The sequence below is a fragment of the Phasianus colchicus genome, chromosome 7, assembly GCF_987193195.1.
Source record: "Phasianus colchicus chromosome 7, bPhaCol1.hap1.1, whole genome shotgun sequence".
NCBI lineage: Eukaryota > Metazoa > Chordata > Aves > Galliformes > Phasianidae > Phasianus > Phasianus colchicus.
This window is the reverse complement of record NC_143442.1, coordinates 33,932,582-33,952,196: the sequence shown is the minus strand read 5'-3', so window position 1 is coordinate 33,952,196 and position 19,615 is coordinate 33,932,582. Positions and strand designations below refer to the sequence as shown.

Below are 19,615 nucleotides of genomic sequence, written 5' to 3'. Positions count from 1 at the left end.
AGAGCTCGGGTTAAACGTTGCTGCTTAAAGCTTAAAGCGCGCTGCAGGGCTGCGCTGGGGTTGTGTGGGAGCTGTGCCCGCAGTGCTGGGCGTCCTCTCAGCAGCAGTTCTCAACGACGTGCCTCGTGTTGTTTTGGTTTTTTTTTTAACACAATCGTGGAGTTATTCAGCTAGAATCGTGCCTTCAGACCCCAGCCCGTCCCCCAGTGCCGCATCATGAATCCCTCTAGAGATGGTGACCCACTGCTCCCTCATGAGCACCGCTCCTTCTAAGAAATTATTCCTAAAATTCAACCCGAAGCTCCCCTGGTACAACTTCAAGCCGTCGACTTTCATCCTAAGTTTTGATTTGGGACTTCCCAAGCGTGCATCTGTAGGGTTTTTATCTTCCCCAGGAGCCGTTCCCTGCGTGCTGGTTGTGCGTTAGAAAAGAGGAAATAAATGCAAGTTTTCAGATCCTACAGAAAAGTGGGAAACGCACCCAGAAAAACCAGGCTGTTGTGATTTGTGGGTCTGTAGGCTTGGGCAGTATTGTCTGTGTAAGAAGGAGTCAAGCAAGACGTACAGAACACTAAATAAAGTTGGTATATGTATTACTCTGAGTAGCAGCTAGTGACAAGCAGTAATAAATTACTGCTCAGGAGCGCGGCTGGGGCCAAATGAAAATATACTGCTAAGTGGTACATGAGCACCATCATTATGAAAATACATACCTTGGAGAGAACTGCTGTTGTACACGGAGTGCAGAGCGGTGCAGCCGAGGTGGGCATTGGGGATGATTAATGGGTGTGAAAATGAAAGATTTGACGGGGCTCTGCATATTTATCTGGGGTTGGAGAGCAATTGCATATTCTGGGGCAGCATCTGAGATGCTAAAGGACCACTGTGGATGCTTCTTGTAAAGCAGGGTGTTTGGAGATGCTGCAGATGCAAGCGGATGGCCATGCTGGCCTATGCACGAGAGGACAGAGCTGATATTGCTTTCAGACAAACAAAGAGGCATTATCAGCATAAATAGTGGCATTTGGGATTTTTTTCGCTTGTCCAGCGAGTTTGCTGCCCCTTGGATTGAGGTGAGGCTCCTGTTTGCTCAGGGGCTTGCGTGGAAGGGGGGGAGGTTTGAGTTTACACCGTGTCCTCTTGGACTGTCCAGGGCTATCCTGGCTGTGTGCTCTTGTGTATGGATATAGATGTGACAGAAACATCCTGGTTTAAGGGTGGCCGCACCAAGAAAATAAATCATCTGCCTCCCCGAATGTTTAGTTTTGCTTTATAGAGCTTAACTAATTAACTGGGGTGGTTTTTCTTTGGTGATATTTACAGGATATTCAAATGTCTTGTGCTCTGCTCACATTCCTTTATTTATTCGATAGGAGTGATGTCTGACTGGAACTTTTCTGGTGTTACAAACTGGTGCAGAAGTTCACCTTGAACCAAGAACTCAGTAGCATTATACTGGAAATCATGGGAAGAGGTAAATACTACAATTATAGATACTAAATTAAGGTTATTTCTAAATTGTAGCAGGCCTACATCCAGGAGAGGAAATTCAGATTTAATTAGCAATGTGCTGTGCTGTGTTAGTGAAGAGATGTAAAAGGAGGGTGAGGTTGAATAGACATACAAAAGGGATGGTGTTCTTGGTTTTGCTGTTGTCAGAGCAATACTGTAGATTCCCTTCTCTTGAGACCATAGGGAGTAATAACAGTGCTTTCCAGCTTGGCTGTGAGTCCCTGTTTAATCTCATTCTCTATTGTTACTTTTTTTCACACCAAGAGGAATGTAGAAAAAACAGGTTAATCTGGCTGTGTGTTAATTTGTTAGGGTAGGAGGCCAACCTAGGTTTGTCCAGCTATCACTGCAGCTGCTTGGGGGCTGGCAGAAGAGTGGGCTTGACCTAGCAGTGAACCAGGAAAAACCCAATCCAGATGTAGGAAACAAAGCACAAGCCTCTGCAGCCCTGCCTCAATAAGGAAGGTGTCATCCATGGTGAGTGCTACAAAAGTGGCTTCAGCAAACATGCCTCACGGCCACGAGGCTGCTTTGATAAAAGCACATTACTGTGTGCATCGCTACCTGGACAAAAAGTCTTCAGCTTGGAAGTTATTCATCATACCACGTCTAGTTTCATAAATAAGCTTGATTCCCTGCTTTTATCTGTATGCCTCTCCATCCTCTGCTCATGTACAAGCAACCTCTTGCCTCTTTTATGTACTTTCTGTACTACCTTCATGCAGAAATTGCTCTGTCTTAGCATAGTCATATTTAGGAAGATGTAAGGCAGATGCATACATCTATAGCCAAACAGTTTTATTTACTGGCAGTTATTTAAATAGGAAATAGGGAAGTTGTGGAAATGCTGTCATGGCCTGAAGCAGTGATTGAGCACCTGGTGGGAAGACAGGGCCAACCCAGGGGAGCTCAGGTGCATGCAATGCATCTCAGTGACTAGAAGGGATGGAGACAGGATCCACCCTTTCCCAGACCTTATTTAAGGACTGGCAATGGAAGCAATGGTATTCTGCTGGAGATCTCTGTGTGTCTGAGGCCTTCTGAAGGTAAGTAGCTTTTCTTTTTTCCTTTGTTTCTTTGTCCATGGCTGTTGTGTTTGGGCAAACCCTTGCTTACTGTAGCTTAAGACCTTGCTACTCTGCTGTCGTTGCTCTGCTTTCTATTGCATTACAGAAGTGTAAGTGGGAAACATGTTACATCCAAAGCAGCTCTCCTACCATCTGCCTTGTTCTGGTACTTGGCATCTTCCTTCAGGATGCTTTTTGCCATATGCTGGACCTCAGTTTCTCTAGGTGCCTTATAGTCAGAGAGTATTAGTTTTGCAAGTATTTGTATATATCCCTACACTCAATATTATGAGGCTATGCATCACAGCATTGAGAACTCATAAAAGTGATTGTTTGAGCAGGCTTCAAATGCCTTGTCTCAAATATAATACAACAGGGATGGGAATGGAATGCATAATACAGATTGTTTTTCAATGGTTAGCACTGTATTTTTTTGCTGTTGTTTATCTACCTTTTTGCTTTAAGAGCTTGCAAGAACTGTAGGGTGAAGTCTTTTTGGGGTATTCCAGGAGAAAAAGAGCTTCTAAGCTCTTTAACCGTGATCAAAAGCTGCCTCATGCTGTCCAGGCCGTTTGCCACTAGTTATCAAACCTGTGAACTGACTTCAGCAGCTTAGCTGATGAATGGACTAGCTGGGAGTAACTGGAGAGACTCAAGAGCTCTCATTTTGTGTTGTTTTTTCAACCCTTGCACTGGCACAGGCTGCCTGGAGGAGCTGTTGTTGCCCCATCCCTGGCAGTACCCATGGCCAGGCTGGATGGAGCCCTGGGCAGTCCAATCTGGTGGGTAGCAACCAGCCCACAGCAGGGGCTGGAACTGAATGGGCTTTAAGGTCTCTTTCAAGCTGTGCTGTGAGTCTGTGAATCCTGAGCACCTTTTCTTTCCCTGTACTCTCATTTAAATCACCTCCCTGGGGTTGGCATCCTGTTTATTGGCTGTCTGTAAATCCATCATCACAGTCACATAAAGATGCAGAGATGATGCTAAGATTCAGAGACACCAGAGAGCTTCATGTGCACAATGGATTTTAAAGGTTATGTCTCCATTTCAAGCACCAGCATTAGTTGTTGGGTTTTCCCAAAGCTTTGCTATTACTTTCTAATGCTTTTTCTGCAAAAGAAACAATTTCCTTGTAATAGAACAAATTTTGCAGATTTCAGCCTGAGTTATTCTCATGACACCCTGGATTATGAATGAGACCCAAAGGTGCATAAACCAAACAACAATTTATTTTCTGAATGTTCCCATTCCTTTCCTCACAGTAGTTTGTTCCTATCCAAGCATAGAAATAATAATAATAATAAAAAAAAAAGTAAGAAATAGTTTCTTCTGTTGGCAAATTGTTGTGTATTCTATTGTCTGGAACTCCTATGCAGTGAGACAATGAATCTCAGGGCATAAGACCCCGTGTCAGTGAGTGAGGAAGAAGCCTGTGATGTGTAAGCAAAGGGGCAAAGCAGTGTCTCGCAGAGAAGGTGAGTTGTCTACTGCAGGGCTACTGCAGAGCTGTGCAGGGAGTGGGTTCCCACTAGGGTGCGCTAGGGCAGTTAAAATGGGGATGGTGTCCTTCTGGGATCAGGATGGAAGCAGTGAAGATGCCTGTAAGAAATGGCACCTTTGCTCTTAAGGCAGAGGATGTGATTAGTTTCACCATCTTTTGGTTACAGCTTTTCACCTGTGAAGCCAGCACTCAGTGTAGCTACCTGAGTGCACTGAGGTTTGGGCTGAAAGAGACCTTGTGGAAGAGCCCAGCCCATGCAATGACACAAGGAGAAGATGTGTTCATAAGCCTTTTATTTAACTTGTTTCTTCTCATAGTCCCCTTTTAGCTTATTGCTTTGGATAACAGAGGAAGGGGGAATCTGTAGAGCTCTGTGCATGTCAGCAAGGATAGGAATCCATCTCAAGGACTCATCCATGCCTCTTGTCCTTTGTGCCTTTCAGAGCTGCCCCTAATATATTTCCCCAGCATAACACAGGAATTTTCTGCCTCAGCCCAGGTCTCTCAGATATTAGCCCTTCTCTGCTAAGCTAGATTGCTCCATGTTTACTTAATAAGCTTGCTGGAGCGTGATTCCTTTCATGATCTACAACCCAATACATACAGATGACAATGAGTGAATGTTGGTTTAGGATTCAGTCGGCATGCTAATTCCCTGTGGTTCCTGAGATATTTGGAATTTGCTCAGACAAGATCTGGGAAATGGTGAAATGCTCCGTGGGTGGGGTGAGAGCCTGGAGGCAGAGGTGACGGTTCTGTCCACCAGGCATCATCTGTTGTAGAGTGAGGGGGGGTCTGCAGCAAAAAGCAAAACATAGTCACAGAGGAGTTCTTAGTACACAATACAAATAGTGTCAGGGCTAATAATAAAGTGTCAGGAAGCATATGGAAATCAGTGAAGCTTGGCTTGAGAGCCTGCAACAGATTAAGAAGAAACAAATGCATTTTATATAGCAATCCAATTTCAGTCATCTTTGGTTCACAAAGTCCCTGAAATACTTGTCTTCAGTCTCTCTCTTCTGTAGACAGTGAGGAAAAAACTGGATGGAAGACTAGCTTAGACTAGTCAGTGTTGAAGGGCTTAGGCACTGTTCAACAAACCCCACTGTTCAGTTCCACCAAAACATCCTGCTCATCTTTCTGTCAAATGCCAAGGAACGGCTTACAGGGAAAGGCCAACTCTGTGAACCTGCATTCATTTGCAGCTCACTGTGGGACCCAGGAAACCCTGTCAGATTGATAACAGGGTCATGGGAGACCTGACAGCAAATGCAGACAGAGTTGTGATATTGAAGCATGCCTGAGAAAATGGCAGCTGGCCAAAAGCAGCAGGAGACTCTCCTGGAAAGGCAGGCATAGGAGGCTGTTGATATGTGTTATGATTGTGGCTAACTGTGATCTGGACCCCAGAGAGCTGGCATATAAAGTAAGAAGGAGTCTTGCCACAATGTCTTGTGATCTCACAATAGGAATATGGCTAAACAGGATGGAAAAAGGCAGTTGTACATGTGACATGTCCAGCATCATATAGAAGTCAGTGCCACAGCTGGTGAGACCTTGGAGCTATCTCTAATTGGCAGATGTTTGTATTGTAATAAACATTCTTAGGGTTTTTTTTTTTGCTGATTTCACACATAATAAAAACAGGAGGATGGAGAGAGAATGAAGCTTTTTTTTTTTTTTTTCCATAAATCACTTTTATTTTTTTTAACCTCCCAGGAAACTGGACCAGGTCAATGCATTTTGGCTTGAGAAACATGGATAACATCTTACTGAAGGGGGAAAAAAAAGAAAAGAAAATGAATGTTTTTTTCTTTTCTTTAGTGCTCAAAACTCAGTGGCTTTTGATTCCTCAGGAGTGTCTTGTGCTTTCTGAAATGCTTCTACCCTGTATGCCCTGCATTCATAATCAGCTGTGGCTCTGTTTTTTGCTTCTGACCTTCCTTGCTCTGAGTCTCCAGTCACAACAGGACAAAATCTGGCTTTTCAGAACTGTCTCTCTGAAGTGCTACAGCAAGGAATGACCAGAGGAGGAAGTTTATTTCTCCAGAAAACATCACTGAACCAGCCTTTTTTTCCACCTAAATCAAAGCCAAGCTTTTCATTTAAAAAACAAACACCAAGCATTTGAAAATGATCAAGAGGCCTTAAAATTAACATTTCTTTGGTTGTAGAATAAAGAATAGAATTTTCCAGATAATACTTTTGAGGGGAAAATAGGATTTAGTCATGCAGCTAATTACTCTGGAACTGTGGAGCTGTGATGTTCACGGTTCCTACCAGTGTACAAGCTGTGTCCTGCCTTGCTTGTTGATTTCTGCAGCTCAGATGCACAGAAGAAACCTGCATCCGACCCCTCCGGGGAGAGAACAGGATTAGTGCTGGCTCTGCAGAAGTGCTTCTCTCCTCCCCGCTCTGTGCAGTTCAGATGTTGTAACTGTGACTGTGCCCATCTCTGCTTTGTGCCTCTTTCTCTGGAGTCACTGTGGCCATCAGTTATGCTTTCTCTGGGAGGAGAGTTGGCATGGGGAAGCATTTATAATGTTCTTGTAAAGGTTATTTGTTGTCTTTTTGAAAGTGATTTCATCTTTGCTGTTTTATAGGCACAGGCATTCAAAATTCCAGTGGCAAGCAGGAGCAAGAGTGGATATCCAGGCTCTCAGGAAGCAGCTATTATCACCAAGTTTTATTGTGACATGGATCAGTTGGCAGGAAGTGTATCTGTCAGCCCTCAATCACATTTGGAGGGCAGAACAGTCATTTGGCAGAGTTCAGGTTAGTCATCACCTGGTTCCCACTGCACTATGGCTCTAGGCAATGGGAGGGAACCATTGGCTTTGTTGCTAGCTGGGAGATGTAGGCCTCTATGATCCACCACTGCACCATAGGAGCAGGCAGTCAAATGGTGCCAGAGAGGCAAGGCTCTTTTCCTGTGTGAAATTAACAGGTGCATGGGAATTAAATGTGAGTTCAGTGGTAAAAACAGCCTGGGATGCTGGCCAAGGCAGCAAGACCAGAGGGAACAGTTAGAGTAATGTAATGGGGATTCCTGCAAAACACTCCTATGGACTTCTGACTGTATTCTTCAGTTTACCTAACTAATGTTTTCTTCAGCACTGCTTTTAATTATGATAATATCATTAATCACATAATTATGGGCTCATCCCATCCTTATGAGACTTGGGTAACTAATAAGGACTGGTAACGCTTCAGTTTATTCTGCTGTGTTTTATTGACTGAATTAATGTAGTTGAATAGAAGCAAGCATGCTGGGAGCAGAATCTCCAAAACATAAAATTTTCCTGACAAGATGCAGCATCTAACTATTTCTGGAGAGCAGAAGAATAGGGTTATTTTATTTACACTTGTTTTTATGTACGTTGCTTTCCCCTGTTAGAACCTGGCGGATCTGTTTAGATCTGGTCACATCCATTTAACTCACTTTGTGCCCACAAGCACACACCAGTGTTAGGACAAACACAGTGGGAAAGGATGATTTCTTGAAGTCAGAGGCTGTTTTATCACTATAGGTCAGGTAAATGTCCTTTAAATAGAACACAGGGAGTTCTTCCTTAAGAGATTAACTCCTGCTGAGGGGCTGAAATCTTGCTGTTAGACTGCTTCACATCCTGTTGGTGCCATAACACATGGCAATGAGGACGTTACATTAAGAATACATGGGACTGACTGAATCATGTGAAATGGTTTCTACTTTTATTGACTTGGATGTAATGCTGAAGGTTGGAGAAAGGCATGATGTGGAAAATTAGCCTTTCTGTTCACTTCTGACATTTCTCTGCCAAAGTCCACCTTTACTGTTTAAACTGTTCCTAATTTCAAAGGTTATCAGCATCATACTCTCTGGAAAGAGGGCAGATCTTTTCTTTAGAGACACTTTAGGCCAAGGAGATCCTTTTGTGAGCATCTTGGCCATAGAGAAGATCCTGTATAGTGAACTTCATGGGGCTCTTTGTTCCTGAGGAGCAAGGATAAAAGATGGCTGTAGGAAGTCCAGCATTTGAAGTCCAATCCCCAGCTCTGTCACAGATCTCCACTGATAATGGGAGCAGATTGTATCCTAGAACAACAGAAATAACCTGTGGCTATAGCAGAGAGTAGATTTAGCCTTTTCAGTTTAATCCATAAAGAAGTTTCCACATCACTCACGTTGCTTTCTGGAATCATTTTTATTGCATATCACAAAGCTCTTGATCTGTGTTCTCCTGAGCCAGCCAGCACTAGATCAATTCCCTTCAGTCCCTTCCCATCTTTGGATTTTACCTTTTCACTGCTGTCAGTATTTACGGTCTCCTCTTCCCAAAACTTTATTGTTAGTTGGTTTGCAGCCAGCTTTTGCTGATTGCAGATCTTGCAATAATTACTGGTTTGGGTATTTTTTTGAGGATATGATGAGACTGTTGGTGTTGTTTTGTTGGTTTGTTTTTTTTTTTTTCTTCCAGAAAGTGAAGCTTTAGTTTTTGTTACTGAAGAAAACTGAAAGTTGCCTGAAGGATGAAAACTGGAAGGCAAACAGAATACATAGAGTGCTTTTATAAACTCATCAGTTTTCAAGCTAGTTTCAGACTAACTGGAAAGTTTTGAGTGCTTGGTTTAAGCAGTACAGCACAAACAATATCAATTTCAAGCACATCTTGTATCCACAACCCTTTCATCATTGGCCCCATGGAAACACTTCTGTTTCTCCTATGAGTCTCCATGTAATATTATCCTGGCTAGTTTAAGATCCCAGTTTGTGCTGTGTCATGTGCTGCACCAGTTTTGTTTTCATCTTGCTATTTTATTTTTTTTAACTTCCACATTGGAGCTGAAATACTGCAGCCCTCTGATCTTGCTTTACTGTTCTCCCCTGATTTTCAATTGTGCTTAGATCAGCATTTACTCATCTCTGCTGCCCTTGTCTTTTCCCCTTGTTCTCTTCTCTATAACATGATCAAATTTTGTTTGCACAGGATTTCTATGGACTTCTGCCTTCACTAGCTATGGGCCAGCTTGTCTGTTGAAATTCCCCCTCCTCCCCATCAATATTGCACTTTGACATCTCCTGCTAACTGCCAATCCTTAGCATCCATTTCTATCACTGCCCTCCGTTTTCCAGGAAGAACTTCTGATTAGGCAATAAATTGTGGGCTATCCATCATCATATGCCTATAAGATGCTTGTCAGCCTATGAGGCACAGATCACTCTTAATTGATTGAAGTGAGCCATGGGTAAAACAGCTAAAGGCCTGATTTCCATTGACATCTCCCTGTGATCCTGTCTGATGTGACAGAAGTAAGGCAGAGCCATTGTAAGTGCTGTGTGGTGCAGTGCAGCATGGCTGATTAAAGACCTGCAGAACAAAGGTGGTTTTGCAGAAGTCATGTCAGTCAGCTTTTGTTTGATTTCAGGTTTTATTTTCATTTATTTACAGCATTACCCATTATGTGTAGAGTGTTTGCTAAACAATGAAGAATAATGGTCCTGTCCCATGTAGCTGACAGCAAAAGGGCTGACAAAGGGAAGGCATGCAACAAAATGGTAACTTATGTCTGAATCATGCTTCCCAGCCAGCTGTGCTGATTTAAAAAAAAAAAAAAGCTGGTTTTGTGGGGAGGCTGGGAAACAGCAACAATAAGTACCTTTGTGAAGAAAAAACCATGAAATATTTGGACCAGTAATTTGATTAAAGATGACTTGTTGCTGACAGCACAGGGAAGGGAGTCCTGGAGGGGCATTTAGATTTATTGGACACAGATCTTTGTAGGGGGAGATATTCCTAACAGAGAGCATTGTATTTGAGAAAATACTGAGACAGCAGCACCAGAACTTTGGGCACAGAACAATCTGAGCAGGCAAATGGCAGATGCTGAGTGTGAGATGAGAACTGCTAAGGTAGGGATGGAATGATGGGCCAGGGACAGTTGGTGAAGCAGGGGAAGAAGTGGTTGGAGGTATTTTTCTGCTGAATGACCAAGTAGTCCCATATTCATGTGATACAGAGGATTTAGAGGAAGGTCCCAAAGGTGTTCCAGAACCATGCAGATATGGCATCAAGAGGCATGGTCATTTGACATGGTAGGGGTGGGTTGATGGTTGAAATAGAGGTCTTGGTGGTCTTTTCCAGCCTTGATTCTGGGATTCATCCACTCAGTGTGACTTTGAGATTGGCTCTGTTCCACTCAGATGCAATGACAGAGTCCTACTGATTTCATGAGATCCTTAGAAATCAAAGAAAACTTGCTGTGGCAATCAGTAAATTCAATAAAAGGATCAATTTCCCCAGCTGGACAATTAAAGAGCATAAATGAGGGGTAGCTGATTTCTGTCTCTGAATTAATGTAACAAATTATCATCGATTTAAATGAGAGGAAACTATACTCCAAAGAAAAGGGTCTTCCCTACTAAAAAAATCCTCCATCCTATGTGTGTTGGTCTTCAATATGTCTGGGTAATGAAACTGCTTTTTCTACCCTATGAAGACAGGTTGAGGGAGTTGGGCTTGTTCAGCCTGGAGAAAAGAAGGCTGTAGGGTGACCTGATTGCAGCCTTTCAGTACCCAAAAAGGAGCCTACAAACAGGAGGGTAATCAACTCTCTGAAAGGATAGATAACAGCAGGACAGGGGGAAATGGTTTTAAGTTAAGGGAGGAAGATTTAGGTTGGATGTCTGGGGGAAGTTCTTTACTATGAGGGTGGTGAGGTGCTGGAACAGCTGCCCAGAGGATGCCCGTTCCTGGAGCTGTTCAAGGCCAGGTTGGATGGGGCCCTGGGCAGCCTGGTGTAGTATTAAATGTGGAGGTTGGTGGCCATGCATGTAGCAGGGGGGTTGGAGATTCATGATCCTTGAGGTCCCTTCCAACCTTGGCCATTCTGTGATTCACAGACAACTGGCTCACCACTGGCCATTTGTCAATGACCACAATCCCACTTTGCCAAGAGCAGGGAGCATATCTCAGTGCCCCAGCACCTAATTTGCAGTCTGGCTGGTGTGTATAGTTTGCCCACGGAGGCGGGTGCCATGGGTGTGCTCCAATGATGGAACAGAGACAGGGTTGCATCTGCTGCTCCTTGCTAGGGATGGTAACCCTTATGCAAAGGCAGGGCAGGCTGTAACATTTAAACAGCTACAGTTGCTTGCGTCAGTACACCAGTGTCAGGGCACTGACCTGGGGAACGTCTCATTTTTGCATTGATCCATTGGCTTTGACGTAGAGCAGCCTCACCTCAATAACAGATGTGACATCCTGACACATGCTGACCTGCCAGAGGTGCCAGCTCCTCTCATCACCTCGCAATAGTGGTTCACTGCTTTTGTGCTTGATGAGTTCTATCTTGTGGTGTTTTTGGTTTTTTTTCCTGGTAGCTCCCACCTGCAATAGAAATGTTCTGGGAGGCATCAGCAGACACGACATTCTTTCTACTGTTCATCACAGGGACAGGACTTTGCGACAGATGTGATATGTGTTGGGGCAATGCACCATTTTCAGGCAGCTGAGCTTTAGCAGAACAAGATGCTCAGTTCCAAGGGGAGAGGGATGTTTTCATCAGTCCCAAGGATGAAAGCTAAGCTGCTTTACAATGTAGTCTGATAGAAAGTGGCTGTTAGGGGGAAAAAAAAAGTCTTTAAAAGTCAGGTGTGGATTTGCATTCTGAACTGACAGTTGCACAGGCTGGTAAATCGTACATAATGAATACTTTATTAGCTTAATTTTGTCTGTTTGGGGTCACTGTGAACAGCCCATTAGAAAATAGCAGTTTTCTCCAAGGATGCCAAATAGTTGGTTATTATTTCTGCAAATAATACTGAACCTGTAACTTGTTTGAGAGCAGCTTATTGTGCTATTCAGAGGTCAAAATTAGAGCATTGACTGGATGGATAGCTGCTTAGTGCTTTTCTCCCTTGAACATGGCAGTGTAACTTCTAGAATCAAGTTTCTTGTGTGCAAAGGGCAAAGGGATGACCACAGGCTCAGTTTCACTACCCCAAACCAGCCCAAAACTGTGATATCTCTGCATTATGTGGTCTTTCTGATGCCAGTGTCTATAGACAATACATTTTTCAGCCTCTCACCTATTTTTTTTTTTTTTTTTCAATCATTAGGGCTACGTAGAGCTCTTATGTTTTAAGAGAAGATGGTATTCCCAATTATACCCCAGAACTTGGAACGTGAGGGGGGGGAAATGAAATACCTGAGAGCACCAAACCACAAATATTCCTTTGTAATAAAGCACGGGGTTTGCTCCCAGTAAACTGTCAGAGCTCCTGCTGGAAGTGCAGCGTGCTTGCTGAAAAGCACCATGTGAAGCAGCAAAAAGACTTGTTTAAAAATTCAGATATGTATTTATGGGCTTAGAACTTTTTCCCCCAGAAGTTACATAGCTCCAGTCTTGTAAGTGCAGGCAGCTGTCACAGAAGCTTTCTGTTTCATGGCTAGAAGTACCAGAGGCAACAGTGGTATTTTCAAGAGAGCTTTGATGCAGGATGTTCAAAAGCATTATTCTTATTCTACTCCAAAACCTGGCCCCCCAGAACCTGCTTTGACCTCTTCCAGGTATGAAACAGTTCTACGTAGGCTTTAATGCTCTTCTTAACATTTTCCTCTGTTCTCCCAACGTGCATCTTGCCAAAGAGATGGCTGAAATGTTACCAGCAGTGCTTTGTACTGCAGATGGATTCTGATTATTCATAAGATGGTCAGTGAGAATGGGACTATTTCATGTCTTGTCAAAGCAGCACAAGTAGGATGCTGCTTTTATGAGACTTGCTGCTGCCTTCTCTCAGTCATCTCTTTCATGTGCCTGAGCAGGACTGAGGTGACATTCTGCTTCATAAAGAGCCACAGCAGTGTGTGAGACAACTCAGGAAGCAGTTTACAAACAGCAAAGAGAAAGCTCAGAGAATGGAAATATTTTAAGCTGAATTTCTACTACTTTCCAAGTGAAGATTCCAGCATGAGTACATTAAATTCTCATATTACTCAACAGTCAGGGCTATTTAGCAATAAAGACCTCTGGCACTGAAAGAGACTCAAAACAAATCTTTCCAGCCAGCAATAAAATGCAAGGAGTGTCATGCTGAAGATCACTGGGTCGCGTAGCTTGTTAAGGCAAGAGGCTGGAGGCTCATTTGTGCAATTGCTGCAAGTGATCTTGTCTTATGACACACTCACTGCAATAGATATCTGCCTTGGAGTTTAAAAAAAATTAAATATAGTCCTATGAATACAGTTCTGTAGCCACAGTAAATTAAATTGTGCACATACACACAGAGAGAGCATTAGGGCTTTTTGAAACTCGATCCAGGCTGCATTTGGAATTGGTTTTATAGCTCTTGATTGTTCTCTCTGGAAAAAAAATAACTGCAAGTGATGCTTGTTGTGTGGCCTGGAAAATGAAGAAAAAAAGGCTCAAAGCCAATGTATGCAGCAGCATCTTGTCTGAAAGTCCCCAATTTCCAGTCCAGGGCAAAGGAAGAAAGCAGCCTGGGCTTTTCACCTTTTCTTATGTAAAATGAAGGTGCCTGACTGCACAGCTCTCCAAAGGTTTGAATAATGAAGCAGCTCTAACTAATGATTATATTAAAGTTTGATTTCTGCAGTGCTTTGCACTGCGTTCACAGCATGCAAAGTGCCTTCTAGCCACCAAGGGGAGGCCCAGTCCTGCAAGCAAAAAAAAAAAAAAAAAAACAACAAAAAAACAGCTGGTACCAAGTGCAGCTGAAGGCCCCTAGAGTCTAATTTTGTACAGGACCTTTTCTAAGATGGTCAAAGCATCTTAGCCATTTGTACCACTTCTTATGCTGAAAGTGATACTGGGATGTGGGACTGAGTGAGTCTCAGTAAATTCTAGTGGTACAGAAACACAGCATTTTACATTAACAGAGCCCCAGGGCTCATGCCTGACTCAAAATGATGTGTTCTTTGTCAACCTTTGTGTCCAAAGCAATATCAAAATAGTAATGCAGCACAGAATTGCTTACAGTATTTTATTCCATAGCTAGCTTTTTTCCTAACTTTTTTTTTGTGGAAATGCAGGAGACATTGCACTGATTCTGGCTGGGGGAAAGAGACATTAGCTGGGCTGGTCATGTAAGCCAGTGTTAAGATAAGAGTCCTTGATGTTGCTGTTCTTCTGCTGGGAGGAGAACTGTCTCCTATGGGAGATGGTTGATCTGTTGGTTGATGGCTTCTGCTATTGCATGTTATTTGTTTCTAGGTTTCTTCATATATGTTAAACAGTCTGTGCTGGTGAGAACATTAATGCCTTGCTATGTCATCTGGGCTGACACTGGATATTATCTACACATTTGTGTTCTAGTTTAACTTCTAGGAAGAAGTTATATCCCAGATATATACTACAATCCCATTTCCCCTCAGAAGTCTTTACTGTAGTCTCTGAACTATCAGCTCAACAAACACTGAAGCTCTTTTAGGCCATTTCAAGTGAAATACACATGTCTATGTGGTAGTCTGCCCTGGAACTTCTTTTGGAAAAGAAGACATCAGCTGGCTCCTTTAAGAGGGTTACACAGATTGGTGTCTACAGGGTGGCTCTTCTGTGGTATTTTTCCTCAAGCAGATGTCTGGTCCTACTTCTGTCTTCTTGAAGGCAATGAATGTTGTTTCTAGTACATCATCAAATGTTTTGTTATTAAATAATTAGAGAGTGGTTTTTATAAGCATTCTGACTGCAGAGTTATTGTTGTTATTATTATTATTATTACTGCCTGCTGGCAATGGAGAGGAAGACAGTGATCCTCCCTTGATGTCTGTTGAAACAATGTGAAGAAAATGGGCAGACCTTTGGATCCTAAATAATGCTCCTATCCATAAATAACGCTCCTGAATCCATAAATTCAGGGCTCTTTCTAGTCAGACTGTATCTTCCTGCCAAAAGGCATTCATCCTTATGCACAGGCACAGTGTCAGCCCTGTGCTCCTCTCTCAGCACTGGTCCAGCTGTGTTTTGTGGCTGTGTATTTCTCATAGAACATCTTTTTTTTGTGGTTATAATGGCACCCCAAAGGACACACATCTGCTGGGTTTTCTGATCAGTTCAAAAATTTTCCATCCATAAATTTTATCTGTGTGATGAGGAGAAAAAAGCAAGAAGCAATAAGCAGTCATTTATTTGGGATTTCCAAATGTCCAGGCTGGAGGTGACCGGAATTCTGGCCCAGTTTTGTAACTTGGTAGCTGCAGAACTCAGCACATCCCCTGGGGATGTCTTGGACTCAGAACAGAGAAACCCAGAATACAGTCATCAAAAAGCCTTCTTGCTAATAGCCAGGGGCCTTTTGCTGTGCCCATAGTGCAACTGTACAGTGGTATTTGTTCCATATCTAAGAAAGCACAACACAGTCACAATATCTATTCTTGTCTTAACTTTCTTCCATTTCTGTTTGAAAAATAGAGCTGTAGCTGTAGCTATGGATGGATCAATCTAGCAGCGACAGCTATCTGAGGCATAACCTATCATGGGATCTTGCCCATTTGGTCACCCAGGGACGGGTAAGCTGTAGCTCAGGAGCTCCATGTGTAACGAGGGCAACTCCCAAGATAATGTCATGGCGCAACCCCCAGTGAGGGCGTGCTGATGGCAGGCTCCTGGCTAATTGCAAATTCCAGGTCTCCAATTGAGGCTCAGGTACGTGACAGCACATCCTATGGCAACTCCCAGGGAGCTGCTGTGTTTCCCAGCATGTGTGGTACACACCTGGCTGCCCAACATGCATGCTGTGTGTAGAGATTTGGAAACGTGAGCCAAAATCTCAGCACATGCCTTAAGTTTTTCTCATGTGCACAGTACTGCCTTCAGCTTGGGGAATCAGACCAGAATTCTATGTGAAGGACTTCACTGTTTGCTCTTCAGAAGGATGCTGGGGTGATAGTCATTAGGGAAAGGAGGGCTGAACACTCTCTCCCAGGCTGGCTGTGAAGCCTCAGGATGAGCCACATTCCTTCTCCCATTCAATGAAGATTGCCCATTTCCATCATATGAGTCAGAGGATCAACCTCACTTTGACAGGGCATCTGTCATGTAGTAGTAACCTGGAAAGAGGTTATCTAACCTTTGCTCTGCTAGAGCTTAAGGAGCTGTCAAAACCACAGTCTGAATGGAAGCAAGCCCTACACCACTTCTGTCCGTACTCCTCCATCACTGCAGTACTTGTGTGAGATTATTTCAACACATATTTTTCTTCTACAGCAAGCAAGTTCCCAGCTCTAGAGGCTGACAGGCCTTGTGTAACTTGGCGTTACTCATCAGCACTCCCAGTACTCGTTTGGATCTCAGGGTGTGGTCCTAATTAGCTGATTTTGTAACAACAGCCAAGTGACTTGGTGAGGGATAGACATCCTAGAAACCTATTAAATAGGGGTATAGTGACTGCTTGTCCTTGGAATACTCTTTTGGATTGCTGTTTGCTTCTAGAAATTGAGCCTTTGGGATTTTTTGTCCATCCAACCCGAATAGCTTCTAAATCTGTTGAATAAATTCAGCTAGGTTATGCTGGTGGATAAATCCTACAGAAATGATCAGCCCTGTAGAGATTTCATAAAAACATGCAACCTGGTAGAAGAGTAAGAATAGTTTAAAGGTCTTTATTGATAATCTTGTGCTTGTTTAGGAAACAGAAAATCCACATGGAAAGAAGCATGCATGAATATCCAAAGTATGAGGAAAAAACATTGCTCACAACTCAGTTGCTAAATCTGAGCAAACTAGACTGAGTATGTGTTTTCTTATCTCCTGATAAACTTAGCTTGTGTTTTTCTGTTGCTGCTTTGAAGATCTCTTACCTAAATGGGAAGATATCGCTAAGCTGATTGCTGGTCTCCTGTGGTCTTCAGCAGACATCAACCAAGTCTCAAGGCTTCGACCAGAAAGACATGAGCTTGGGCAAGGACTGCATAGTATTTGAGATCAGGTACAGTCAGACATGTATAACCAAGACTATGCTGTTTGGAACAAAACAAGGCTTTGTTTTGGTTGTTTTTATAACATGGAGCAATATTTAAATTTGTTGGTTGCCTTTTGAATAGTTCAATAAAATCAAGTGCAGGTTCAGCTTTTGCTTTATCTCTGTTTTGGTGTGAATTGATCACCTTTATTTTTTCAGTTGTGTCCTTTGATTTGGAATAACAAGCTTTTCTAACCTTAGTCAAACCCATTAAACACTTTGTGAAGGTTGTCTGTCTCTATGTAAGCATACTTGCTAGTTGCTTCCACCTAGATATTGGATAAGCCAGACAGTACTAGTAATCTCTGCTCTGTTGATACTGGCATCACTTTCTGTGTTTCATTATCTATCAGGAAATACACTCTTAGTGTTATCTCTTTCCAGTGTTTTAAGACAACTGGCTGTGAAGCTAGTCCATCATTTCTTATGGAAGAAAGGAAAAGCCTTTTCATAATTCACATGATTGAGGGTTTAGCTTTCCATCATGCGCAGATGACCACAGTTAATTTTTAACTTCATACAATTTGCATCTTTCAGAAAATGACTGTTTTCATTGCATACAGAACAGCGTGCCCATGGTACAGCTGTTGTCATAAACACATCTTGCTGCTTCTATTTCCTTAACCTTCCAGTCTTTTAGTTATTTTGATTTGGAAGCTTTTTTCTTTTTTTCTTTTGCATCTTTGACGCTTTCATTTCAGCAGCTCACTTGTCCCCAGCCTCGGAAATACCCACTGTTCTTTGCAAAGTCAAATCCATTTTTCATAGTGACCTTGCTTTGACCTTGCTATCTGTCTTTCCTTAAATTCTGTGGGTTCTAATTAGTCCATCTGTCAGCTGTCCAGATTCACGTGACAGGACATGAGCATCGCCACACAGATTGGAAGCTGGCTGAGTGCTTGAAAATGATAAATGGGAAATGTCAGAGGATTTGGATGCTGGTAGCTGTCTAATGTCTTATTGCAAGCCTTGGCATTAGATCTGATCTGAACATTGTTAATAATCAGGAAGAAAGGTTAAAGGACATCCTAATGAAACTGGCAGTGATATCATCTGCTTGCTCTTACAAAGCAAGGCTCTTGAGCAAAGTTTGCCATGTGTTGTATCAGTTAATGCCCTCTTGGAAGCCTTGAGATCCTGTGGGTTTGTGTAGATTGAAAGTTAGACCCTGGCTCAAAGATTTTGACAAAGGGACTTAAGCAAGCAGATGCTACGCATTCCTGTCTGAGCACAGTGGTGGCCAAACTAGTGGGCTTGAGTATGTAATCTGAAGAACTGTAAATTGCCAAGCCTATTTGATGAGCAACAGGGTGAAATAGGAGGGATTCATGGTTTACTGGCTAGCTTTTACTACACCGGGGGGACACTAATGAGCTTATTGCAGCTGTCAAGATCTATAAGCACACTGCCTTTCCCTATCTGTTTCTTGTAGCCCCAACTTTTTTCTAGCTAACCTTAAATCCTGATTCAGCATTGTGCATGAATGGTATCGTGGGATTTTGTAGCTGGTTGAAAAGTGGGTAGCCCGGGAAGGTAGATGCATGTAGGAACCTCACAAATAAAGGGCTCAGCTGCTGGGTGTGGTAAGATGTGATTCATGGAACTGCAGCTTTGCTAGGACCTGATGTAGATGAAAGTGTCCTTAGGATGCAATGGATAGCGCAAAAAACTGGCTGGTGATGCTTATTCCCATCTGAACAGAGGCTTTAAAACCAAAAGATGCATTTCCCTACTGTTCCCTGAGTTTGTTCCCTCTGAACTTGTTATAAGGGGGGTAAACAAAGCAATCCTGAGCTCTTCTGAAAATCCTGTTCCAAACATTTTAGTGTCAGGCGCTTCTAATTCACTTGCACAAGACTCATACATTTTCATTTTGGTGCTCAACTGCTCTGATTTCAGAATATCCCAAAATTCACACTTCATTTGAGGTCTCGTTCCTGAAAACAGGACTGCTCAGTAGAAATATATAGCTGATATCCAAGGACTGTGAGCCAAAAATCAGCAACACAGTTCTCTGTGAAGGCTGTGGATGCAGTCCTCTCTGACCCCTTGCATTTCCAAGCTCAAACACATTGAACATGAGAAGGAAAAACAAAGTCAGTGAAGAAATTCTGGAGATGTCTTTGCTGGTGGCTAAGTAGTAGAGCAGTGGTGTGGTAATGCCATGTCACCTGCAGTTCCCATTAAATATTGCTGCCTGTAGGCATTCTGAGGGCCCTCATTTCTTTTCAGAAGTACTCAGTGATAATCCTTCTAAAAACTGTGCCATTTTCAGGTGCTCGACATTCAGGAAATAGGGAAGAACTTGCATGGCTCCTGCCATGCCTTTGGAAGGAATTTGTAGTGGCCGAGAGAGCAGGTGCAGTCATGCACAGGAAATGCTGTGGGCTGCTTGACAAAATCCTTTTTCATAGTTTTTGCAAGTGGCATACCAGTTAACATAAGACTCTTATGCCTTTCCACCATCATCTAGCACTGTTCACAGTGTTGCCTAATGCTGTCAAGGCCTCGGGCAACTGCTGTCTTACATGTGAAGAAGCCAGCGTTTTAGGTTAGCTGTAGACTTTAACTTTT

General features: G+C 42.9%; 1 long non-coding RNA gene across 1 annotated transcript; it reads left to right on the top strand.

Annotated features, from left to right (window-relative positions):
* Positions 1-9: 9 nt before the first annotated feature.
* Positions 10-6,762, top strand: LOC149917317 (uncharacterized). Its single transcript, XR_016468467.1, has 3 exons — positions 10-762; positions 1,374-1,474; positions 6,684-6,762. It is a non-coding gene; the product is annotated as an uncharacterized LOC149917317 (long non-coding RNA).
* Positions 6,763-19,615: the final 12,853 nt, after the last annotated feature.